The sequence below is a fragment of the Prinia subflava genome, chromosome 3 (assembly GCF_021018805.1).
Source record: "Prinia subflava isolate CZ2003 ecotype Zambia chromosome 3, Cam_Psub_1.2, whole genome shotgun sequence".
Classification (NCBI taxonomy): domain Eukaryota; kingdom Metazoa; phylum Chordata; class Aves; order Passeriformes; family Cisticolidae; genus Prinia; species Prinia subflava.
In genome coordinates, this window is record NC_086249.1 from 23916531 (window position 1) to 23944329 (window position 27799).

Here is a 27799-nt window from a genome sequence, read left to right on the forward strand (position 1 = left end):
GAGGTCCACAGAATTTTCCCTTGTGCAGAGACAATACAGGATCCATACATGTAAGTCCTGCAGGATCTATCCTGTGAGGTCATAAGGCTAAATTTGTGCTGATGACAGTGCAGGGCCGGGGTGAAGATGTGTGCTATAGCAGTTGAATGTGCACATCATGTAGCTGCTGTGGGGATGGCAACACATGATAATGTAGAGAGCAACAATGGATGGTATCTGGGCAAGAGATCCCCTGTGCCAAGACTCATGTCAGTGATGTCACACCCTTGGCAGAGAGAGCTATGTAGCATCTCTCAAATGTCTGTTTGGGGATGCAGACCACAGCTCTGGCCTGAATCGCCTTCAGTTTCACAGGGTCATGAAAATGCCTTCAGACAAAAGAGGTGTTTCATTGCAGCACAGGGGCTGCCCATCTCCACCCAAGAGGGTGCTGTATAGCAGCTCTTCTTATGTCACATCCCTTCATCAGCTTCTTGAAACAGAAAAGCCCAACATATTTACAGTAAATGTATTTATTCTGTTAGAATAGCAGATGCCCTTGTGGCTTATATTTAAGTATCTACCCATGAATTTGGAAAAATCATAGCAATCTGCCTATACATGAAGTCCTACCAAACAGGGGCTTCTTGTCACATTACTACCAGTCATCTCTGCCCCTAGGCTGAAGCTTGAATACATTTGATTTGATACAGCATTATTATTTGTATATTCTCCAGTACTAAGGCCATTAGCAGGCTACATAAGTACCTAAGAGAAGCTCATGAACAGTTTTAACATATTACTGAATTAACATTAAGTAAAATACATTCTGTGTTCAAAATGTAATAGCCCAGCATCAGAAATAGGATGGTTCTCCCTGTGCATACTAGGAAACTGCTAGGTCCCGTTCAGAAAGGAAATCTAAATTCAGGCTGAGCATCATTTGGACGTCTGAGAAAAGGTTTAGTAACATGTCTAGCCAAGCCACAGAACTTTTTCACATCTGGATGTGTCCCATGTGCTAAACTGCTTCAGTCTGTGAACAATTCCAAAATACACTCGGCTTTATTATTGTAAAAGAATGTAATGTTATATAACCAAACGTGAAAGCACATATTGTGGAATATTTCAGAAAGAACAACATGTTAAAACTGCACTTTTAAAACAAGGTTTGAATTTAAGGGAGAAAATGGCCTCAACTGGTCTGCATATGTCAATAGTTTACTTTACGTAATCGGCTGAAGGCGGAGAAGCCTGCCAGGAAAACTGCTTTTAAAAATAAAATCACACGGGTGAAATGGGCTTTCTCCAGAGCAGAGGTGGGCCTCAGCTGCAAATATCATATCTGGCTTGTTCAGAAGTTTGAAGCACTTAAATCCCAAGGTATTGTTCCACTGTATCTTTGAAACAGATTTAGAAGTTATCTTCAAGGAATTAAGAACGTTTCTCTCTATATAATAGGCAAAGAAATTCTGAAAGGTTATAAAAATAAGATCTTGGGATGGATGAGGGGGATTTCCTATGCAATATTAGCAATATCAAGATGGACTTTTTCCTGGGTTTACTGAATGGCTCTTTAGGGTCAGAAAATCATCCCGAGTTCTTCATCTTTATTTATTTGTGGACTGTGAAAATAACAACCAAGCTCTTTGCAGGTCCACAGATGTAGTTGTGTTAAGAAGGAGATTGTGGTACGATGGAAAAATGCCAGCCCAGACCCTCCAGAGATCCTTAGGAAAGGCCTGTCTCAGATTTCTGCCTATAAAAGAGAGAACTTCAGAACAGTACTGTGGAATATGTGAGAAATATGCCTTTGCTTGCACTTACTGACAAGACACCATGAGAAAGGCAGAGAAAGGCATTAGAGATTTTCTTACTCATAGATAAGCAAAAGGTTTAATGTAAAAGAGAGGAGAGGAACTCCAGAGTGGACTTCTTTTTAATCCTCCAAGGTTCCTTTTATGTATCATAAAGATGGGCCACCTACAGTCTATTTGTCCCTCTGGAGTTTTTGTCTTTAATTATGCTGCAGAATTGCCGAGTTTCATCAGCTAATCATGATCCTCTCTGTCACTTCTGAGGCTTGATAAAAATAACCTGTGTTTTCTGGGTAAAGAATGGACAATGGACAATGCTCAGGATAACACCACTCCCTATTTCTGCCTATTCCCTCTGTCATCCAAGGAGGGTTAATAAACAAGCATGCTTAATAAACTGGGGGCAAAGTCTGCCTCATGGGTATGCCGCTTCTCTTGAGTGCCTCGACAAGTGTGGATGTAGTTCACCTTGTGCACATATCCCTCACTAGCTGCATTTCAGCAGCAGGCAATCTCTGTAGGGGAAACACAGCAGTCTTTCCCATTCTGTGCCACCAGGATTACACAAAGGAAGGGAAGTGAGGAATACGTCATCCAGCTGAAACTACAGAGAAAATTCAGGAAGAAAGACAAACATCTGAGCTGGAACATAGCCACATCTCAGAGGTTAACACCCTACTTCTGTAAAAAGTGCCATAGTCATAACGATAAAAAAGTGGTCAAGTCCTCATGTTTCATACAAAGAAAGTTTTTTCAATTCAATTTCCATTTTAAAACCCCACAATTCAGAGCAATGCTGTTCTTTCCAGGCACTCTACAGTTCTGGGTAAAATCTGCAACAAATAGGATGTCTTTTTTGGTTAGGAAATCTTAAAAAATGTGGTGTGTGTCAGAATCCAGTGAGTAAATCAATTATTAATTCAGTCTATGGGTTATTTATGAATCATTTCTTTGCATGCTTTACTACCCATTACTCATTCTGTGTGGTCGATTCCTTTAGGCTTTGTCTTCACTGCGAAAGGGATCCATTCTTCTCTATGAGCTACCTGGGCCAGATCAGCCTTGCTCTCTGCAGCTGCATTTTTCTTTGAGTTTACAGAGACAGAAACTGCTGAACCTTGCTTCCATCAGGATTTAAACTGGGATAGCCAGTTGGAGAAAGACAGCAATTTTAATGGAAAAAAACCACTGGGCTTGTTTTGGGTTTTGTTTGCTTTGCAGCAAACATGTCATTTTTGTCCAAGACATTGTTTCAGCTCCCTAATTGAATGACGGAAATTTTTTAAGCAGAACAATGAAATGGTCTTCTTGTGAAAAAAATTCTGGTTGCCATCCAACTATTTGTGAATAATTCTGATTGTAGAAGTCAGATAAAACAAACTCTCTAAATTATTTGTGAATACATTTGTATTTTGTATCTTTTCAAGAGATTCTGTTTACTACAACACTTGGGCATTGCTTTATAAAGAGAAGGGGATCTTATTTCCTGTCCAGCATCACCAATTTCTTACCCATTTGATCTTACTCAGTATATAAAGTCATATACCACATATGACATATACCACATATGGTTCCATATACCAGAAAGCAGCTCAGCTTTCTTCCATCTTATGCTCCATGAAGCTTTAACTCATTCTGATAAGAAACAAGATATCTAGAGGTAAGCAGGAGGGCCTAGCTAAAAATATAATGGAATTAAAAGCTTGCTTTTTGAATGCCTTTTTTGTTACTTAAGATCTGCCTGTCAAGTGAGGTGACATTCAGCATGAACTGGATTTCAGAATCTCAGCCTTAGTCATTTCTGCTTAATGCAATAACATCTTGAATGAAATAGTTTATTTCCTGGCAAAGGGCTTAACAGCAAAATTAGACTGTGTTCTGGCATGGCACTTAAATTGGCTTCCAGAAAGCTTGTGATTATCTTCTGAAGCTGGCTGAGCCAAGGGTCTGTTTTTTATCAGCGCTTCTTGGTCTGTTCTGTCCTTTTCATTCGAGATACAGCCTCACTAGTGCTAAGTAGAGGAGGACAATCCCTGCCCTGGTCCTGCTGGCCACACTGTTGCTGATACACACCAGGATCTCACCGGCCTTCTTGGCCACCCGGGTACACTCTGGTTCAGGGTCAGCTGCTGCTGCCAAACACCCCCAGGTCCTTTTCTGCTGGGCAGCTTTCCAGCCATTCTTCCCCAAGCCAGTAGTGCTGCCTTGGGTTGTTGTGACCCAAGGGCAGGACTCAGCACTCTGTTTTATTGAACCTCATACAATTTGCCTTGGCCCATCGATCCAGCCTGCCCAGATCCCTCTGCAGAGCTTTCCTGGTCTCCAGCAGTTCAACACTCCCTCCCAGCTTGGTGTCATCTGCAAACTGACTGAGTGTGCACTCAATCCCCATGTCTAGATCATCAACAAAGATGTTAAAAAGGATGTGTCCCAATACTGAGCCCTGGGGAACACCACTGGTGACTGGCTGCCAGCTGCATGTAACTCCATTCCCTACCACTCTCTGGGCCATCCAGACAGCTTCTAACCCACAGTGCACCCATCCAAGCCATTTTTCCAGGAAAATGCTGTGGGAAATGGTGACAAGGGCTTTACTAAAGTCTCAGTGTGATGGAAGAGATGTTAAAGCTTCCATTGCTGCTGGTTATGCAGTCCTTGTTTCTATAATGTCTAAAAAGATTCATTATTCTGTAAACGAGTTTACGAGACCGACATCGTCACTGTGTAAAAGAGAAAACAACTTCCATTATCAAGATAATAAATCAACCACAAAGACCCATAAAATTACTTTCTTCTGCCCTTGAGAAAAATCCTCCACACAGAAAAGGATAGGTCATCTCCAGACCATTCATTTTTCAGTCCATTATCTTGGCAATGTGCACAAATTTATAGAAAATACCATGCAGTCTGACATTTGTGACAGACATTCCCATGTAGGTAAAATGGGACTACAAGTGTGAAACATTCTTCAGTGTGCCACTGGCCAGTCTTGAAATCATTACAACCTGCAGCCTTGAAGTGAATCCCTAGGAGGCAAAAAACTTCAAATTCTTTTTTATTAATCCCTTGAGCTGATCACGCCCTTTCCTCTCTTGGGCATGAATAAAAAAATTAATTTTCCAGAACGCTTTAAACAACATCCAAGTATTTGTATATGCAGGCAAAACGTGCAAGACCATTAAAGCAAGAACAGAGAAGTCCAGAAGAATGTGAGCTATTTAAGCTTAGGCAGTTTGCTAGAGAAAAAGACCCTTGCTATGGTTTGTTTCATGCTCCTGGTGAACTCTACAACAACAATACCAACCTGTTTCGTTCTGGAGAGTGACCAGTATAGGACAAAGTTCATACAAACTTTTGTTCAGTTGATTAGAATCATGGAATTGTCTTGATTGGAAAAGACCTCTAAAATTGTAGTGTCCAACCATTAACCGAGTACCACCATGTTCATCACGAAATGTTGTCCCCAAGTGCCATATCCACATGCTTTTTTTATATATTTCCAGGGACATATATTCCACCACTTCCCTGGGCTGCCTGCTCCCATGCCTGACAACAGGGTATTGAGTTAAGGGAAGAAAATGGCAGGAACTGCTGCTTGTATGGTGTGATAAGAAAGAGGCTTCAATTTTGATCTGAATTGCTGACAACTCTGAAAAAGCTCACGTGTGGCTGACTCCAAAGCTGAAGTCTACAGAGAAGTTACTGGCAGTGTGCTGGGAACTTGATCTCCTCTCCCTTGCTTTCCAGCCACTAAATTGCTTCAAAGGAGAACTAAATTGCTTCAAAGGAGAACTAAAAACACATCAAATGCTTCCTGATAAATAATTTTCCACATACACCATTTCTGTACTTGTCATAGGGGTGCAACGAGGGTGAAATGTTCTACCAGCCACTCTCTATCTGCTAAGGTGCCCAGCACATAATGAATGTGTTTGAGAGTCTGGGATTTGGATGTCAGGAAGCAGAGAAAAGCAGAGAAAACTCATAGAACTTCATAGCTCTGACTGGGATGTAGGAAACCTTCCTGGTTTAAAGAAGTAATAATAATAAAGCCTGTGAAAACTGGTAACTTCACATTTATGCCTGGTGTTATGTGATCCTTCCCCCCTTTGAGGTACAGAGGATACCTTGTTCTACCTTCAGAAAACATCCGGCTCAGTGGAAATAGGATGTTTGTTCTGTTCTTCTGAAGAAGTTTGAAGTAGAGCCCAGTCTGGGGCCCCTGCTGAAAGGCTCATGATGCCTCACTCCCTTGAGGAGATTTTGAAGGAACCTAATTTGCTGTGAGATACAAATGAAACCATTTACAACGAACAGGTTTTTCCCTTTTATGTGTAATGCAATCCTCCTTTTAAACTGGTGGATTCCTGTTGTCCAGTTTTGCTGAGGCACACACTGACTTGTTGTGCATATCCAGCTATAATGCAAAAAATATTGAGAGCCCCAACTAGCATGGCTGGCTTATTTGCAATTACAAATGACCACAATTCTCAAATTTGGAGAGAAAAATTTGGTTTTAGGAAGATGTTTCTCAGCGGATAATCTAGGCAGAGATTTTTCAGCCTAATATCATTCTTTGGTTCTTCATGATAACTGCAGAAGATTTAAAAAGAGTTTGTCCAGTTTACATTTATCCTGGAAAAGAGATTGGAGAACTTGCATAAATCTTACATAAAGTAAACAAAAAATGGGTCTTAACTCATTTTTAAAGCATTTTGTCCACCATTTAAGGTAGAATTTCCATTTATTTTTGTTGTTGCTACCCATTAACTCCAATTTCTGACACAGAGCCACATAGCCACATAGCTGTTCAAGATCCCATGCCTTATATTTATTTTCCTGAAACTGCTCAAAAATTCTCTGCTGCAAAAAAGGAGAAAGTTGATTTCCAAATTTTTAAAAGATAAACAACAATCAAACAAATTCCCAAACATATAGATTGTGATGCCTCTAAAAATACACAAGTTAAACTATCTCTGTCTCAGATGCCAGGTTTTTGTACTGTTATAACTACAACAGTTTATCTTTCTACACTGCACCACTGTGAGAAGATCAGTGGTGCTGTGTGTGAGTCAAATTCCCCTAAAACTGCAATCTTGTCTTCTTTATCTAATAACCAGCAAGCTGAGGCTGTGCTTGGCTGCTGCTGACATCAGTGATTCTGCTGAAGGAACTAAACAAACAGTTAAATGCCCAAAAATGCTCACCCATGGCATAACAGCCCAACAGTCAGAATTACTTCAGCTTTACCACAGCAGAAACAGGGTCAGAAACTTGTTCCATATAATTCACATCCTGCTAATGATGAGCTCACTGAAGATGGCAGCTTCTGACTTTAAATGAAGAATAGAAATAAAACAGATATCTAGACTCCCAAGGGGTTTTTTTTCAGACTGTGTTTGGCTTGTAGTGTTGGTTGTCAAATCTGTACTCCACTCTGGTTAGACCACACCTGGAGTACTGCGTCCAGTCCTGGAGCCAGCAATGGAGGAAAGGCGTGGACCTCTTGGAGCAGGGCAAGAGAAGGACCACAAAAGTGATTAGAAGGCTGGAGTACATCTCCTGTGAGGAAAGGCTGAGAGAAGAGGTTTTTCAGCCTGGAGAAGATAAAGCTTCAAAAAGACCTTTTTGCAGCCTTCCAATAAAAGGGGGCTTACAAGAAAGATTGAGAGAGACTTTTAAGAAGGGCATGTAGTGCAGCAGAAATAAAAATGGAGTTTCTGAAGTAGGGCAGGTTGAGATTAGATATTAGGAATAAATTATTTACTGTGATGATGGTGAGACACTGGCAGAGAGAAGTGGTAGATTCCCCATCCCTAGAATCTTTTAAGGGCAGGCTGGAAGGGGCTGGAAGCTGGAAGGAAGGAAGGGCAGGAAGATGTCCCTTCTCATGGCAGGGAGGCTGGAACGAGATGATCTTCAAAGGTCCCATCCCACCCATTCTATGCTTCTGTACCTGATCAGCAGGAGCCAAACCCACTGCCTAGAAAAAAAGCCAAACTGTCGCCATGCTCCACCAGTACAGCCTGCTCCTGTAAAGCCACTTTGGAGCAATATTGTATCTTCCACACAACTGAAAAGGCTTAAGAGCATTTTTATCAACAAAATCCTTGTTTGTGAAGCAGCAAATGAAGTGGACCAGATTGTTTTGGTTCCAGCTCCAGCAGGTACAGCTGTTATTTGAACTTGACATGCTCTTTTCAAGGCTGGCTCTGTCAAAGCAGTGCCTTTTTTTGTTGTTGTTTGTTTATTTGCAAAGAGCCCTTTTGAATACATCCATTCTTTATATGTGTGTAATTTTACAGTGTTCAAATACCTTCGTTTTAATCCTTCTCTCACAGCATGGGAAACTACAGAAAGCTAGCTTTACTCCTGGCATATCAAACAGAAACAGCCCACATCTGGGTCTGACTTCTTTTGATGACATTCAAAAAATTCCATCGCTCGAGGAGCTCCACGAAGAAGACAAAAATCAACATTACACAACGCCTCGGCCTGGATGTCTTGGACCAGGGGACCTAGTCAAAAATACTGTCTTTGCTATACACAACTTACTCAGAGCCCTTGAGATCCACTAAATTTTGGACTGACAGGGATGACACAGGTGCATCTCCTCTAAAAATCTCAAGCCCAAAAGCAACTACAGCTAGTTTGGCCTCAAAAATAGAATAAATCAAAGCAAACTCAGAGAGCCATCAGCTCTGCTGCTCATTACTACAGCAATACAACCTTAGAAGCAAATTTCAAATTCACCTTTAAAAGAGTATTTATAAAGAGCTTAATCTAATACAAGTGGTGTTAGAACATCTTGATAATAGCCTCTATACATTCTATAGGATGAAAACATCTGATTAAATGCCTTAGATAAACATGCTCTTAGCTTTGTGGTTTATCCATTGCAGTACTGAAAAAAATGCTATGCAAAAATTCACTTTAAATATTTCATTAACCTTCTTAACTCTCACCCAGCATCATGATACATGCTGAGAAATTAACAATGTATTTTACATAGCAAATGTATGTCTCTGTCCCAGTAATTTCTGAGCAGAGAATGAATAAATGTCGATTTTCCAGCTGTACCGGCTGAGGAAATTATAGACCCTCCTCAGTAAAGCACTTAACATCTTGTTAATTTGAATAGCTCTGAGGGAAAGCTTTAAGCAGAATAAATGACCCTTTCCCTTAACAAGAAGCAAGGGGCAGCAAATGAGCAAATTTGCATATAGAAAATACTTACTATTCACCAGCACTAAATGTTTCCTGCTCAAACCGGCAACAGAGAAGAATCTAATTCTCTAGAATGTTTTATTGAGGAGCTAGAAAGTTAATGGGAGAGGGAAGATACTACTTATGTTTACCTCAGGAAATAAGCTAAAGTCAGCATTGATAATTCTGCTGAAGTGCTCCCAATTTCCATATTAAAGAGGTTCTTATTTGCTTGCTTAAATCCACATCTAAATAAGACAAATCTGAGGAGGCTTCAGGATTAGTGCTGGTAGATTCTAATAATTCAAACAAGCTTGCACGGTCTTTTTAAACATACATAATAACTATAAGGTCAAAGAATAACTTAGCCAAGATTTTTAAGTGTCTATGATTTTTGTTACTGCCCATTTACCTTGTGACAACTGAGAAAGGCTCAATTTCACAGAAGAGGAGCACAGTCTTTTCCAAAAACAGACTTTCTGAGATATTTTGTGGAGGCCACTCCGATATTAAAGATGATAGTGCATTCAAATATCATTGGAAAATCTTAGCCACAAGGGAACTGGCTTCTCAGCAATGTTGCAAGCTGTATGAGATAACCAGCTTGGCTTTAGTTTTCTGGCTAGCTCATAATGCAGCCCCTTCTGAAAACAAGCTATGAAAACACAGTCTGCTTGAAGTATTGCAAGAGGCTGTACCATTGGGGAAGCAGAAAAATCTTATATTCCCCTCACTCCATGACAAAATCCAACCGATAATGCTCAGATATCCTTTTAAGTGACCTAAGAGAAGCTGCCTCGCCATTTTGGCAGCCATCCAGAGTGTGTATTTTGTGTCCAAAGTTGCGGGGAAAAAAAAGCCATAGAGGCAAATGATTTTGCAGGAAGACTGACACACAGAAAAAGCAGCTGAAGTATTTTTAACAGAAGCAAATGTTTCACACTGTTTTACCTTCAAAGGCCTGGTTGCAGCTCTTGTTTAGTTTCTTTTGTACTTGGCTAGATCCCAGTGTATGATTTGCAGAACATAATCTGCCTTTCCTGTACCTATGGGTTTTTTGGTAGCTCAGGATTAGCATCCACTGAAAAAAGCATTTCTCAAGGCAGCACATTCAACTGCACTCACCAAAATCTATGTTAACAAGATCAATAGCAGTGTGTGGGTTATACGACCCAGGGAATAGCTCATTTTGGGCACCTCATCAGTCATTAGCAGTCACTGGAAAAGCCATACGATTCCAACAGTGACTGCAGGTAGATATCAAATTTAATTGCAGCCAGATTTAAGTGTTTTAGGCTGGTGAGTTTTTGTTTAAATGGCTCTCTAAATGGCATAAGAATGGCCCATTACAACTGCATAGCTGTTTCACATGGAGCACTGCATGTAAAAAATACCATAAAGGAAACCTTATCAATCTCTACAACTGAAAGGAGGTTGTAATGAGGTTGGGGTGAGTCCCTTCTCCTAGGCAGCAAGTGACAGGAGAAAATGGCCTCAATTTGTCCCAGGGGAAGTTTAGATTGGATATTAGGAATTTTTTATTTTTAATCTAAAGGGTTAAAAAGACATGTAGATGTGGCACTTGTGGATGTGGTTTAGTGTTGCCAGTTCTGGGTTAATGGGTGGACTCACTGATTTTTTCCCACCGTAGTGACTCTGTGATTCTCCAAAATAAATTCTCTTCCTCTCAGTTGCTCAGGTTCCTTCCAGAGTCTGTGTTGGCTGTCCTGTTCCAGCGATGCGCAGCAGCCACAAATCCACTGTGATGACCAACGTGACATGAACAGCAAGGACAAGGCAGCAAGAATGTGCTGTCTGAAAGTCTGACTCAGAAAAAGAGGGCATATATGCATGTGTAAGGGATGTGAAAAGAGTCTGTGCCTTGGCTTAAGAGCTGTGCTTTTAAATATGCAGAGAAAGCATCTCCGCGTATTTACATGTGGGGATGTGCAAGGAGCTGGAAATTCCACTATCGCTACATCATCGTCGTTCCATCGGTGTCAGCAGAAGCATCCCACTGCACTGGACAGACAGTACAGCCCTGGTGGGGAGAGAGGTGGAGAAAAATGAAGCTGTGAATGAAGTGCAGAGACAAAGAAAATATCTTTACATCATCCACACCTCTGATTTTTACTTGAGCGTTGTCTTTATCCCCTTCCTGCATTCCACAAAAGCTTCATTTTGCTGTGCTCTCAGCAAGGAAACTCATCTCCACTGACTATCCAGCCTAAATCCAGCCTAAAGCAGGCTCCCCAAAGTCTGCCTATAGTTTCTGGGGGACACCAAAGAAACTCTTTAGGCCACTGTCCCTTCCAGTCAAGAGCATGGGCCATGAGATGAAGTTAGAAGAGGCCAGGTGTGAAACAAACAACAGGAGATTTTTCTTCATTTAATGGTATGGCCACTGTCCCTTTTGTCTGTGTGTCTTAGGGATGAGGATTAGTCCAGCTCTGAAACACCATCAAAGCACTCCCTCAGAAACTAAGAAGGGATGAAAGAAGAGGGAAGGCAGAGAAAAGAAGAAGCCAAAGGACTGGAGGGAACATTAGCTGAAAAGAAAGAAAGACATGGCAACATATGGTTAAAAAATCACAAATAAGGAGCTGCAGTGGGACAAAGAGCAAAGGACTCCCAACACTTCCAGTACTCTGATGAGCTGCATGGAACAGCAGTGCTGTTCTGCCCAGGGGCAGAAGGACAAATGAAAAGAAACCTCACATATTTGGGGGTTGGTGAAGCTCGGTCCTGTTAACACAACCGTCTGGCTTGGCCAAGGCCAGAAGGAGGTGGGTGAGGAGGCCCAACACTGTGGTGGAGTCTTAGCTGAGACAGAGGTAAATAAAAAGGTGAGGGGAAAAGTGCAGCTGCAGGAAGAAATTCTATGGGAGCAAAAGGAGGGAACACAGACCTGACAAGTCTTATCTAAATATGTGATAGCCCTCATCTTGCAGAAAAGGCATAATTCTGCTCATGAGAACTATGAATATGTTTCTGTAATAAAACCATAGAATGATAAAATGGTCTGTGTTGGAACAGACCTTTGAAGAACCTCTAGTCCAAACCCCCTGCCATGGATGAGGAAATCTCCCACTAGACCTGGTTGCTAAAAGCCCTGTCCAACCTGGCCTTGAACACTTCCAGAGATGGGGCATCCACAACCTCTCTGGACAACCTGTTCCAGTGCCTCACCACACTTACTGTAAAAAAATGCACTGCCTGAGTGGGATTTTTTCCACTTTTTGTCCACAGTGATCAGAGACATTAGATCAGAATATAAACTGAAAGACCTGGATACCAGGCTAAATAAAAGCAGTGAAGAGAACAGGAAGAGAGGAAGAAATGTAATTCTCAGGACAGAACTTTTGGGCTAATGACTCGCCTGGATATAGGGACTGAAGGCACAGAGCTACGTGAATGATGACTGGACTCCCTTTGCATCTGTCTTCAACAGAGCTTGACACTGTTACCAATACAGTTCTGGGAATGCTGAGAAGTCAGGGATCATGGCTGAGATCAGGGCTGTCTGTGCTGTGTATGCCAGCAGGTTTTATTTCTCAAGTCTGAACACAAGAAACAAGAAGAGGCAGTAAACAGACAGCAGCACTTTAAAACAAAATGATAGGTTAAGGAAGGAACACCTATCTATCTTGTCATTGACATTTAGAAGACATCTATCATCCCGCTTTCTAAATCCCAAACAAATTTGCAGAATTAGAGTTCAGAGGGATCATGTGTTTCTCTCTGCTCTTCTGGAATGACAGTGGTAGGTCAACTGAGTCTTAAATAGATGATGTATAAAGGCATCTCCTTCCTTTTCCAGAATTTGGAGCCCTTACTGAGGCAGTCAACCAGATGGAGGAAGACTAGTTTGTGGCATAAATTTAAGAGGAAGAACACAGACTTTCTGCCATGTACCAGTTAGACACTTTTTCAATTTTTTTTTTTTTTTTAAGTACAGGAGTTCTTAATCTAACATAGAATTCATAATTCTCTTGGGGAATAATATCCAAATCCCACATGCATTGTCCTAAGTGGGTGGGCACAATACCTCTCTATCACTCTGACATTCCCAGTAGGATATAAGGTAGAGGCCCTCTTTTGGCCCCCACCATTCTTGGACAGAATATCTTATTCACTGGGAGTTACAGTCCTTGCAAATGCATTCCAAATTCTGCTTGATTTAATCATGGCAATTTTCTCTTTCCTAATGGATTGGCCTTTCCCTCTGCAAGCCAGAAACAAGTCAGCTGCAGCAAGAGCAGGGAGTGCTCACTGGTATCACAGCAAACCTTCCACCATCCTGCTTTTCATGGTGTTTGTTCCCAATTCCTTAACAGCAGCCCCTCCTCTCAAGGTCCACTTCAGTTCAGTGAACTTGAAGCCCTGTCATTTCTCCCAGCCACCTCACTGCTCTTGTGAATACAGGCTGCTCATAAACTCTCAGTCTCTGCAGTGACAAACTGCAACCTTCAACTCAGACTGATGGAAAATTTATATCATCACAAAGCTTCCTATTACCTCTTTTTGACATCTCCAGGACCTCCCAGAGATCTGATCTCCAAAGGTTGTGGCAGAACTGCTTTTAACAGGCTTCAAGGGATGGGGGGAGTTTGTCCCAGACAAGTCCCCACATCTTGACTTTCCACCCCCACCTTCAACCAGAATTTAATAAATTTGGCTCTTTTCCAAGAACAAAAACAAAGGAGAGAATATTGCCTTTAATTTCCATGTCTTTCTTTCACTGTCAGTAAAGGAAGGGTAATAAAACACATTTGCATTGCTCTGAGGGGGATTGTGAGGGATAAATTAGTCTGTAACATATCTGTAATTGCTCAAAATGCTATCATGAAAAGTGGGAACAGCATGTGAAAAAGGAATCACCTTTAGAACCCAAGTGATGCTGAGCTGAAGCCTTACAGCAAAAATCATTTTAAGAATAGGAGTATTGTGTACCGAGCTCACTTGCTGATGAGAACACTGTATTAATAAAAGTGAGAAAAAGCCACCACCTGTGAGATGTGCCATCCACATTGGCCTAAAGTTCTTCCTTTACTTGGAAGGAAAATAACTAATTGTGGAGGTGCAAGCAGTGCCTACATGACATGACTTTTGAGATGTAAGCAGGCATCAAGAAACCTGTTGTACTACTATTAAACAACACAAACTGTGCACTGGGTCTATGACCAGATGTCAAAGAGTCTGTGGGACTATGCAAAGGGCATTAGAAGAGGCACTATCAGCAGCCCAGATCTTAAAACAACATGACTCATATTTCATTACTATGAAATTTGCTTTAAAATCTCACCATTTCCTATAGGTAGCAATTATGGAGAGTGGTTCCCCTTCTTCCTAACTTCTGAGTTAGGAAGTTCTTTCTTTGCAAATCTGAACACTAAAAACCTTCCAAAGGAATAAACAAAAGTTGAATATCTCGCATAACCACTAAATTCCAGAATCTGAGCTTTAATGTAAAATGCAAAGAATTATCATGTAATGTAAAATGCAAAGAAACAGAGCTATCAGCTTGGCAAAGCATCCTCTGTTCTTGGCCCAGGCTTCCTACAGGTGGCAAGATTGAACTCTGGTCTGTCTGTGTCTCACAAGACACAGAAAGGGACAGGCTGAGGGAAGGGCACCTGTCACAACACGATCCCTCAGGTGCAGCAAGGACTATTGCTAAGGTATAAAGGCTGCATCGACCTGTACTGGTTTGCTGAGCAAGTGACTTCAGCAAGGGTATGGCTTCTCTCTGTCCTCAGACTCCTTTCTGAGTCATTAGACAGCAAGGCTGTGAATCAGTTGCTTTCGTGCTGCATGGAGAGCAATACTTACAGCACCCAGAAATAGACTGAGGAGGGGAGACACCCCATCAGTATGAAAGATAAAGAGCTTAGCCTCTTCCATAATTATGGTTTAAAGTACCTGCAGTCACATCTGGAGAGCAAAGCAGGATATGTATTCTCCTCCCCCTTCCTCCTCCTTTCCATGTGAAAGGTATGGCGCTACGATGTACTGTCCAAGGGCTAAGGTCATGTTTGCTTTGATCTGATAACAAATTGTATAATAGCTGGTTGGCATTCAAGGAAAACCTGCTTGTGCTTACTTGTGGATAAACTTGTGGTTTATCATCAGAAGTGGAAACGAGGATTACTTCTTTTCAGGGACACGCCAAATGAAGGACAGTTTGCAGGGGACAAATTCCAGACTACTGGTCCATTGTGCAGACACAACTTAATAAACTCCAGAAATTCTGATAGTTGTGAGGTGGCATGGGCTTGAATCCCAGCAAGATCCAGTATCTGTTCTTACTTCTGCTACAAGTTTGCTTCTCAATGGCTTATTAGTTTCTAGAGGGAAGCTGAAGACCTTAAACTTATGTAAAATAAACTCCAGGGCATATCACCTTTGGCTAGCTTCTTTATGGAGATAATAGTGTTTACTCCTCAGCTTTATGAGGGTATTTGAGATGTTATTACAACTGTAGTACTTTGACCATGTAAATGCTACGTTGTCATAGTATTCTCTCCTTCGCTCTTTTATGTCTAAAACAGGACTTTGAGATTTATAGGTGTCTCAGTCAGTCATCCCTCTTTGCTGGGTGTCAAAGGCATCAGGAAATCATGCCTGCCTGTGACAAAGGCTTGTGAGTCAATATTAAATACAGCTGGGGGTTTGACTCCTTGTTATTACATCACTAGGAGAACAGGTAACGTAGCTGGAAGCCAGAGATCAAGGATACATAATATATCACCTGCTCTTTGGGTACCAGTGGCACTCACAGAATCATCTTCTTGGAAAAGCTGGACCTCTGACACTGCTGAGTATATTTCAGAGCCAATGAACAAACCATTACTTCCTCTTTCAGAGGCAGATTTTTACTGCAAATAAATATGCTTGGAATTGTGTCATCTTCAGAATTGTAACTCATATTTTACTGCTTGGAATAAAAATGTTATTTTCAGTATTAATAACCTAACTAAGTCAAAGTGTTCATTTATGTTTTGACTACAAACTCTGTCCAATGCCAGTATAGAACTCCTCTGGAGTTCTTGGATGTGGTCAGAAACTCTGATAAATTTAAAAAAAAATCAGCAAAATCTTGCTTACAAATCCTGACTTTTAAATGTTTTGAGTCTTTCTCACTGTTTGAAACTCCCTAAAGCCCTAAATCTAGATCACTCTCTTTCTTCCTGAGGAGAAGTCCTGCTGCCTTTCTTAGTCATTTTGAAAGGCTGAATTCTCACAAATTCATTTAAGAATAGAGGAAAAGCAGTGGAGTGTTCTGTTTCGCATTTGTGAAATACATAAGCGAGATGCTCAGCCACTGGGGAGGGAGGAGGGCTGGCAGATAAATCATAGTGGAAATTCAGTAACTGTGTTTCTTTTCTAAAATGGGCTTGCTATAGTTTCAAAAGACATTATTTATAGAGCACCACATGCATTAAGAGTTTAACAGGCAAGGCAGACAGAAGGTATCAGTCCCAAAGCATGGTTCAGTATTCAGTCACTGGACACCAAAGACTCACGGTTTTCACACTCCTGAACTCCCACTCTTGCCTGAACATTCCCATTTCTCATTGCCTTTACTCTGCTGACAGACTTTGGAGCCACATCACAAATTGGAACAGGGAACTTTGATCCAATTGAAAAAGCAACACCGCAAAAAAGAGTGGATAAACATCAGCCATATTTTTCAATCAGGTAAGTTCCCTGGTCAGATGCATCACCCACCAGCACAAGTGCTGCACCAACAAGGGAGGTGCAGGAGGAAGGAGTGGCCATGGTGGGAGAAGAAGAGCAGATTCACGATGTCTGTTTAAGCAATGCAAACAGAGTGGTTATTAAGGTGGTCCTCCAGCGCCTTCACCCCAGCGGTTTGAAGGCAAGCTTCACTTAGGACATGGTGAGTCACTCCCTTCGCTAAATGGCACTATTCACAGCAAAGAAAGCCTAAGGTTGTGCCCTGTTCTTGTGATCTTTGTGGAAGCCTGGAGTCACGTTAGCCATGTAAGAATCTCAACATCCCTTTGGAAAGGTCAGTTTAACTTGAACACCTCCTGACTGTGGAGGAAAAAGGCATGAAAGTCACATTGTAACAGTTAGCTCAAAATGTTGAAAGCAAAGAGAAGAATCTCAGGGCCATAACAGCAAAAATGTAATGGCTCCATAGGCCTTGCTATGCCAAATGATATGATAATGCTCACATATCTCTTTAAGTGACCTAAGGGAAGCTGCCTCACCCTTTTGGGATCATAAGCTAGATATTCACGTGTGCTCATCAGTGGAACTGTTTAATTACACAGAGTTGCTTCAACATGATGCCGTGCAAACTTCACCTACAATCAGCAAAGCTTGTTCTGTTCCTGTGCTACAGCAAATGCCCTTGCTGCTTCTTTGGGCTCAGAGCAGTGTCAGCACAGCTCTAAGGCAGAGCATGTGACTCCTGAGACTTGTGTCCTGCATGGAATCAAAGTTCTGTCAAAAGCCTCTGTACTCATGGGAAACCCTCTTCATAATTAACATTTATGTAACGACTCCTCCAGGGGCCAAACATTTGTTTACATTCCTTCAGTCTGTTTTTTTAGGAGACAGTGCTGGCCAGATGTTTTTGCAGGAGTACTGGAATTAGATCTTTGTTTTCAGCTCTGCTCCATCTGCCCATGCAATATCTCTAAGTCTCTGAGGGGACAAATGCTCCCACACATCCCTTTGTTTACCAAAGAACATGGGTGCATTCTGCTTTTCTTGAGAGTATGTATCAGAGAGAAGTTACAGAGAGCCTGTGGAGTGACTGAGTCATCCTCCTCCCCCACCAAAGGAGTATGGGTTTGGTGTGGAAAAGAGATGTGAGGATCTTTGAGGAATGATGCCCAAAAATCGTGTCTCACCTAAAGAGGTCACAGCTCTTTGGAGTCTGCTGCAAAGTGAATCAGTGGCCCTGACTTGAGGCAAGATTTCTGCCTCACCCTCTAATCTGCAGGGCCTTTCTTGTCTTTGTGCCTCCTGTCTTGATGTTTATTATCTGTAAAATGGATGAGCTACGATAATCTTCACCCACTGTGACTATAGAATACATCTCACAGACATCTGAAAGATGGAAGTTGGTAATGAGTAAGGTGCAGTCCAATTGGCTTTTGAGTAACTCGTCATTCCAAGTTCCCCTTCAGACTGGCTCACAGCCCCGGGACTATCTAACTTTATTTTGGTCAGAACCCCAGCTTTGGGAACTATTGCCTAAGGGTGTTCATGCTGTACTGTGGTTTCTGAAGGCAAGTGTTTTAACAGGCAAACAATCCATGCAAGGAAAACTCAGTCCTCTGAAGTTTCCTCTAGGAAACAAAATGATCTGGATTAGAGAAACACCAAGGGATGTGGCAATTTAGAAAAGTTCTGCAGGTAACTGTTTCTTTCAAACCTATGAAATGTTACATCTGGGAATGAGTCAGCCTTCATAACAAAATCCTGAGGAAAAGAAAAAAAATCTCAAGACAGAAAAGGCCACTAAAAGTAAATTCGGTAGCTGTCTCCACACAGCCCTCTCATACAAGGGCCAGTGTTACTCCCAAGTTGAGCTGGGCTGTCCACAGAAAATTGAACGGGGAGAGCAGCTGCTACATTAATTAATTTAATGAATACCCCCCTCACCGTACTAGCAGGATTTTGAACTGCAATTTAAAAAGTAAAGGTTTGAAGAGAGGGTAGCAATGTCCTTCCTCAAGGAATTTCTCTGGATTTAGTCCTCACTGCCTCAGGAAAAATCAGTTTTACCTTTCTGTAATAGGACTGTTTTGGAAACAGCATCTGATTTCATCAGAGGTTTTCTAATTGGGCTTTTCATAAGTTTTTCATGAAAGTTTCTTTGCTTAAGGACGCGCACCTGCAAATGACAGAATTCTGCCCTAAAACTTCTACAAGAAAGTATCTGCTTAGTAAGACACTGAAGTTCCATCATACAGAGGCAGGTACTACATCCAGTCTAAATTTTGTAGGCACTAATGGTCTTTACTCAGTTGATGTTTGTTTCTGTTTACTAAAGAATTTTTCCCCATCATAATGTTATACCTCTAACCTCATCAAAACCCTTTTCATGCAAATGGGCACATAGAAATGAAAAAGTGGTGGGTTTTAGCATCTTAACAATGGAAAACATTCACTCCAGTTGAAACTCCCTGAGATTTCATTTGCCATAAAAGACTGGATTCCCAAATGAACAGAACTGTTCCTAGGGGATGATGTTAATCTCTGTCTGTAAGAACACCAGAGTTTGGCCAAAGACCCTCACTGATTTCAATATGTAAGTAGTTTTCTTCAACATTTTCATGTCACTTTCTCTATATTTCGTTTCTTTCAGTAACCCACAACTTAAAAATGGTGCTCTTCTGTTCTATTAAAATATGTGGGCTAATCTCTGGTAAACCACCATATTTTATTTAGTTGAATATGTTTTGGTAACATTTTAAGTTAGCACAGTTAGTTCATGCGCCAAGTATTACATTTTTTCATTCCCCACAAAATCAGGACAAACTGTACGTCTCCTGCTGTGTCCAAAGCCGATTTGGCTAACTTTCAGCAGTGTTAATTAAAGAATTCAGCAATCCTATTTTTATCTGATTTTAAAATACTACAGATACATTGCCAGCAATTTTACTTGTTTTGATGCAAAATTTATGCAAAAAAAGTTCAGGAGTTCATTTTATGCTATTCATTTTCATATCCATGCATAGATACCTGCTATAATGCTGAGACCTGTCAAATAATTACAAAGACTTATCAAATCTACATTCAGGATAAGGTTTAAGGATATAGATTTGGATAAACTTCACTAAAAGGAAAATCATGGAACAGAGGAGGAGGTAAAAAGAGAGAGAATACCAATTAGAAGGTTTAAAGAACTTTCTTGAACAAAACTGGTTGCAATATCAAAAAGTTCTGTTTTGAAAAGAATGTTTCTAATGCTTCTGAAAACTTGGGTTAACTATTTAAAAAACTATTTACTAAGTAAAGTTTATTAGCATTAATCACTTCAGCCAATGGACTGTAAAATATTGTGGATCAAAAAACCCAATGATTGATGTAATGTTTTAAGAGTGAAAGAGTTTTGTTAATTTGAAAATAAAAGGATGAAGATAGGCAGGCACTAAATTACCAGCACCAACTCCCTACTCTTCACCTACACAATTTATTTCTATTCTGCATTAGTATTGCTGGCCATACTCATAGCTTAGAGGGACAAAACCCATTCTGTTTGAAGTCGGTGGGCATTTTGCCACAGATTCAATAGGAACAGAATTTGGCATCTGAAAGCATACTGCCATGTGATGAAATATGGACCTGCAAAGTATTTGATCTGTGGTTTTACCCGCCCGCAATTCTGTTTTCTTTACAACTGTGCTTAGTAAAATATTCTTTTAGGGGTCTGATCTTTCAGGTCAACAAGATGCTGCACAAACTACTTAGCTTATCCTTTTTCTTCCAGCTGTGTTATCTAATCTGAATAAGTTCAGTGCATCTGATATCTATTTTTGCTCTTTATCATTCACTGGTTTTTTGGTTGTGAGGGTTAAAAAACACAGGTGCCCAGAATGCTCATCAGCATCTCGCTTTTGTAGTTCTTCCTAGGTTTCAGATGCTATTGCAATACACAAAGCCTAGCAATGAACAGGCTCTCTTGAAGAATATTAGAAGTGAATACCAACACATGCAGAGCTACTGTCTGACTTGAGAATATCCCAGTGCAATTTGAAAGACCATAAGACTTTCTTTTGGACCATTATTCCTTCTTTACTCCTCTGGTAGCAAGCACTGCCAGCCAACATGTCTGGATTTCCATTGAAAAGGGATGCTGTGTGAAAGGGAAAATTCCTTACTGAAAGCACACAGAGGTGGTCCAAAGAGAAGAACCGGGTAGGTGGATCCATCAAAAACACCCATCCTCTACTACCCTTTGCTCCTGCCTTCAGAAAAAAAGTGACCAGTAAAAACTGTGGTGATTTTGTGATCCATAGAAAGTGAACTTGTTGGCCTGCAGCCAGTGGAGAGAGCCACATCAAACAGCTTTCAGCACAGTGGGTGACTTATGATCTGAAGTCACAGAAGTTTGTTGCCAGATTCACTTGTAGCTTTAAACTGATACGGATTTATTGGGAGGTTACCAAGGAAATTTTACCCTTCTTGTAGCCCCTCTCCCACTCCTTTGGTGTAGTGCTAGCAATGCCCTTGCTCCCAGCATATCATCTCATCCCTTCTCTGGTGCCCCAACACTAGCCACAAGCAGTGGGGAGAGAAAGCACAACCTGAGTCAGGACTGTGGGTCTGCGTCCTCCTGCATTTGGCCCTCCACTGTGGGACCTCCTCAAAGCCATGGAGCTGTCAGGAAGGCGGGTGCCTGACACAGAGTTGTGAAGGGAGTGCTGTGTCCCTGACATTAACATCTGGCCTGCATCTGTCCCCGCTTTCAGTGGAGAAGACAAGCAAAACATATAATCCAGTCACTTCTGGACAAGGCTCATGGCTGAAGCACATTATCAAGCCAAGCCTGCTGTGCCACTGCTACCAAGAAAGAACTGCTTTTTGAGTTCTAAGAAATAAAACTAGGAAACACAGGATGACAGGGAAGGTGAGAACATTCACTCCAATATTACTCACAATTCTTTGCTTCTCAGATCCTGAAAAAGAAAGCAATTTTAAATTCCCAGTTATTTCCTTTTTTATGCATTTCCTCAATTTTACTAAACAGAAAGTACTTTACGTACTTGTGTATACTAGAATGAATTAGGACAAATCCTCTATGGATTTTAGGATTCAGAATAGCTTATACACCTAACACAATGTTAGGAGGCATTTAGTTAAAGTTCTTTTCAGTGCAGTAGTTTGATTTAATCAGCATGAAGTCTGCCCACATGTAAATGCAGTCACTGACCCCTGAAGCACAGAGCCAAACGCTGATAGCCTGACTCACTCCAGTGGGCAAGATTCAGATCTCACATAAAGACAGGGAGTGGGACCTACCCGTACATGGCTTGAAACCAACTCCTTGGTGTAAATGGATTTATTTGCTTGAGGAAGAAAACCAGGATTTATTTTTACTGCACAGACCTGATCATGAGAATACTTTTCACATGTAGCTTTTCTTCTGGGTGAGAAGCCCCATTCAAGTCAGCATTGGCAGGCCCCAGCTATTTACTCTCTATAGCTGGCATTGCCAGCATCAACATTTTTGTTTCAGCTCCACATCAAAATTCATGTGGGTGTAAAGCTTTCCCAGACACAGAGCATGAGCACATGATCCTCAACATTAATGAGGAAATTGATTAAGCTCTGCTGCACGTATATGTGTGCAAGAGTGTGATCATAACTACCAATTTTAGCTTGGCAGCAGTGGCTGTTCCATTGATATCCTGCCTGTTTGTTTGCTTACATCTTTCCTTAAAAATATTCCTTTGGGGCTGGAGTGTGTTTTTGCTTTTGGCTCAAAGGTGACTGAAGGAAATGATAGGGGCTGCTTCTAAGTTACAGGAGTCCAAAAGGAATGCAGTTCCTCCTGTACTTGCCCTGCTGGCTTGGTGTTGTGAACTGGCAGGGCAGTGAAATGAATGACAGTGCCCTCTCAGAGGTGCCCCGAGAAGGATTCTTATCAAATGCTGTCTCCTGCCAAGCCTCACAAACACTGCTAGCCTGCAATGACGGGGAGAAGCATTTGGCAGCAAGGCCCTTGGTTTTCAACATCAAACTGGGGGAAGGGATGAGGACAAGTGTCACTAGCAGGGACAGGGCCACTTTTCCTGTGTGATAGATGGTCTCCAGAAATTTTGGGGAAGTGTATAGGTGCACTTATCATGCTGGTGAGGCTGTGTTGTAAGGTTTGCTTTTCCTTGTTCAGTATCGGAGTGAGTTACTGTGAGAAGGCTCACTGCTGAGAAAGGATGTGTAAAAAACCACAGTAGGAAAGAGCAGCAGCAGGGGTGCATTGGGAATGTTTGTTGATGGGCAGTGCACGGCAGCTGCAGAAGACACCAAGCCTCTTGCTCTTAAGAGGTGTCAGTGTTTGACACATCCACTGGGAAGTGTGAACAAAATGAAAGAGAGCTTGTTTCCTTTCTCTCTCACACTCAAAGACATTTACTATGTGCATTTGTCAGCCAGATAGGAATCCTGCTTATAGCACCAATGACATGATCAATCTTGCAGTGTGCAAGTTTCACGTCAGGACAAAGAGAGAAAGGTGTCAGAACACCCAAGAGGATGTTTTGTTTTCTACCTCTACTTAGATACTCTCGTGAGGCATGGGAGCTCCTACCCAGATCTCCTGCTCCTAAGTGAATACACTAAAATTAGTTCTGATTGCTCCTCTCCCGTACAATGGTACTGACTCACTTTTGTCCCTTCCTACGTGCTTTTCTCATGTCAAAATTACATTAGCTTTTGGACAGCTGCTTTCTTTGTTGACAGATTCATCTCTTTTCAGGGAACAGCACCACAAGGGACATTGACTACTAGACAACTGGAGCTGCACGAGAAGGTGGCACAAGCTGCAGAGCTTAGAATACTGTGTATGAGGAAGGAAGTTGGATATTTGCCTTTCAGAGAAAGGCACAAAAGAGGAAATGCAAAAGGAACAAAAGAAACACGAAAGCTGTCACTATTTCCAAAAAGAGGGAAGAGAATTGGGAAAGAGATCCCTGATTCACTATGGACTTGAGGAAGTTGTCATTGCAATAGACAACTTGGAATAGATTTGAGGATTGATAATTTGGAATAGATGTGAGGACAGTGTGGAGCTCGAAGAAACACAGGTGATATGAGGAATGCACAGCAAGAGCTGAATGTCCCTGTTTCAGCAGGAAAATTATGGATAGACTCAGGGTGGATATTTGGATGGATAAGGATGATGTATTTGAAAAAGGAATGAACATGAAATAATGATCCTTAGGAAAGGAAGAAGCTGCATACTAAAAGTACGAAGGATCAGAAACTAGATACAAGTGAAACAAAAGAAAAACCTGTGAACAAGCACATTTGGAGTAGTGAAGAGATATATCACTTTAAAAAGTATCCTAACTCCGCTGTGTTTCAAGACTATTTTGAAATATTCCAGATTGCAATGGCCAGTGATCTTGTTGCCTCCTTTCCCCCTAGCCAAGCAATGTGGCCACCTTGCCTACCTCTATTGGCTCCTGGTCTTGCTGGCAGCATGAATGAGTAACAAGGACCACATTCCTGGACTACCTCATTTCACTGTGCCACTGACAAGTGTTATTTTAACCGTAATTTTTCTTTGCTCCAGTTTAATTTTCTTTATCTCCGTAGATGCATTACTGGAAAAAGTTCATTTTTGTCCATAAAATTATATGATTAAGTTGCTATGGTGATGCAAACTATATTGATTCTTACTGTAGCCACAGAAAAACAATTTTGGTAAATCCTAGCCAAACTCTTTGAAAATGGTGTTGAAATTATTACACTCGAGTTAAACTGGGTGCAGTTCTACTAGGCTGGGCAAAATTGGGCTACTCGAAAGTGCATCACTAACTGTAGATTTCTGCATAGGGTCAGTGAGTGGCCTGGTTCTAGATGTGCATCTGCTCTGGAGCTCGCTGTTGCCAGAGGTGCACAAGAAATGGACCATATAGTGGCCATAGACATGGACAAATGTCAGAGAGCTACATTTGGGAAGCTGGTGTTTTCTATTTCCTACAGTCTCTTCTACAACTTATGTCTCCTCAAACGGATGCTGAATTCCTGGGGCTGGCATCAAAATCTTCAAACCTTCCCTGAAAAGCTGGGGGAAATACTATAACCCTTCACAGCAAATGAAACCACAGTGATCCTTTAAATGGGTCATGTGAAACATCTGGATTGTAACTTGTTTCCAAATCATTTATACAACACTGAGAGGGCATTTCCCAACCTTATGCAGGTGGCTTTGCTGCCTTTGCATTTCTTCCCCATTGCCTCCTTGCCCCAACACTTTTACCATTCCCTTCAGATGTTCTGATGTCCAGCCCTATTTCAAACTTATTCCCTCTCTTCAACTTCTCTTCACTAGCCTCCTTAGCTTCCCAAATTATGGTTGATAGGGGTTTTTTGTTGCTGTTAGCAGATATGGCCTCAAATCCTTGGTAATGAGCCTGCAACAGTTTATTGGCATATGCTCAGCTTTGTTCCTCCCTAGCTTTGTGCCTCAGATGGGCTGGTTTCTAATAGACCTGACATTCAGCCCAAACACCTGGCTTAGAGCTGAAGCTGATTAATAGTGCCCCCAGCCCCTGGCTCTCCTAACAGAGAGCAGCAGGTACAGCAGCACGCAGCAAGGAGGAAGGGCACGGGTGCCAGGAAATCACCATGGTGGGCCGCAGGCATTGCAGTGTGACAGGCACCTCGCAGAGTGGAAATGGCACTGTTGCAAGAAAATGATACACATAATAAATTACAGAGGCCATGCTGAGGCAAGGTTTTCAGTACTATACAGTAGACATGGGAAGAAACAGATCTGTTAGCTTGTTTGTGCTTCCAGGATAGCTGAATAGCAGCGAAATACTGTCAATTTTGGGGAGCTTGTGAATGCAAGATACAGCATTTTCACAGGAGCTAGATCCAGATTCTGGAAGAACTTTTCACAAACGAAAAGAATGTTGCTTAGGTTTGCTGCTTCACTAAATATAGGACTCCTATCTCTGCAGTAGTTTCTCTTCAGATATGTACTCCTTTCTCCTTTCATTCTCAAGCACACCCAGGCACACAAACAAAAACAAATGAGTTATAAACTAATCAAACTTGTTTTCTTCAGGTTGGAAAGGAAAAGAGATAATATTTTGATTTCAATTTCCAAATCTTTGGGAGGTGCTCAGATATTATCTATCATAGTGCTTCAAGCTTCTTGCTGTAATGGCATGAAGTGTCTCCCAAGCAATTAAAAAGCAACAAACAATTACCAAAATATATTTTGCCATCAGTTCTCTCGCCCATTTCTGCTTACAAACAAGCATTACAGGCAGTGGAGTAAAACAGTGAGCTTTCTGTAAGCAAGAGGATCTGTAAAAAAAGACATTTATTTTTGGTTTTGGACCTCTAAGATGGAGGTCACTTTTTATTCCCTTAGGAAAGACATTTTGTCCAAATCTGGCCTCAGTAACTCCTAGAGTCACAAGCTTCCTCTGTTTGGATAGTTTCACTGTTCCTGGAGAAACTGACGGGCATCATCAAAGAAGAACTGATGGAGTCTAATTCACGCAGGCCAATTCAATGGAATTTCTCCAAACAGCAGCTTGAAATGGGGTGTTGAAATCCAGGTCCTAGCTGAAGCTAGCGTAAAAATACCAGTGTGTGTTGCTGTATCAGTAGCCTATAGCAGCCCCTGTGTTTTCATAGTGTGAAGCTTTATGCTAAAGCTGTCTTATGCCAGAGTCTGGTGCTGTATGCATCAGTGACTTATTTCCCCAGCATGGATATTTGGGACTCCCAAGGCAGTTTAGAAGGAGCCAAGAAATACAAATACAACAGTGCCCTCAAAGAGCTTGGCTTTATGAAGAAAGCAAGTTCTGTATGTTGCAAGTCTTCCTTACACACACGCACCAACAAATGGCATTATTTGGGCTCAGCTTTCACCAGATGTTCTTCCTCTGACACCAATTTTCCTTACGCATTATAAACAGATAATCCTACTTACACATCCTGTCAAGCAGACAGAGCTGAGTATCATTTGTATACCGCTTCTCTTTAAGCAATATTGCCCAATAAATATTTCAGTGGCTTCACGGATGGGCGACACTTACAGGACATCTCCCCAGGAGGCACTTCTGGGAGAGGAAGAACTTTGTGTGCTGAAATGCTTTGGTTTCGCTGTGTTAATCACCGCTGTGTGTTTGGGGAGGAGGAGGAGAGCTCTGCTGCAAGGAGCCGTGGAAGCTGCAGACAGCCGGGAGGCTGAGACGGCGCTCCGGCAATGGGCGGTGGGAGGTAAGGACGCCAAGGAGCTGCTCCCCGGTCTGTCCCCGGGATGGATACACGGAACCAGGCTGGCAGCTGTAGGTGCCAGCCTGGGAGAAGGCACCTCAAGGAACAGTTTCTAATTCTTATGAACAGAAACCAAGTAACTTCGTACAAAATCCCAGGCTGCCAAGGACAGAGCCACCGAGTAAGTCCAAGAGCACTGGCTGACTAGCAGAACAGTGGGAGGCTCATCATGAAAGACCTGAAAACCACCAGTGCTTTTGTGCTGGCCGTGATGTACATTCGAGAAAATTTTGCCGAGCTTTCAAATAAAAATAACTCGGAAGAGAAGCCCGATCGTAACAACCAACCGGCTCCGAACCCCTCGGAGCCTAAGAACAGATTTTTTTTTTCCCTTTGAGCTTTCTCTAGCCTAAGGAGTTTCCACAAAAACTTTCCAGGCTGAGAAATACAAAACTACTTCCCTTCAGGGGCGGAGACACCCCCCACTCGCTCCACCGAGACTTTACCCGGCGCTGAACCCGAACAGGGGCTCACCGAATCTCCCGAGGGGAGCCTGCCCAGAGGAACGCGAGGCTGCCCAGCGGCATGGGCAGGGGGGCTGCCCGAGGGGCAGCGATCCCGAGGGAAGCGATCCTGGGAGAAGCGATCCCGGGGGAAGCGATCCCGGGGGAAGGGACCCGGCCTGAGGCGACGCTCCCGCCCCGGCGCTGAGGGGGCGGGGCGTGTCACGGGGGCGGGGCGCCGGGCGGTCACGTGACGCGGGAGAGGCCCGGCAAGGCCCGAGGAGGAGCTCGGCCGCCGCCATTTTCCTGCGGCGCCCAGTGCGTGTCCCTGTCCCCGGCCGG

At 42.2% G+C, this 27799-nt stretch overlaps 1 long non-coding RNA gene across 1 annotated transcript; it reads right to left on the reverse strand.

The window, feature by feature from the left end:
* Nucleotides 1-4834: 4834 nt before the first annotated feature.
* Nucleotides 4835-27799, reverse strand: LOC134549035 (uncharacterized). Its single transcript, XR_010079971.1, has 2 exons — nt 27489-27799; nt 4835-11043 (listed from the first exon to the last, which is right to left on the reverse strand). It is a non-coding gene; the product is annotated as an uncharacterized LOC134549035 (long non-coding RNA).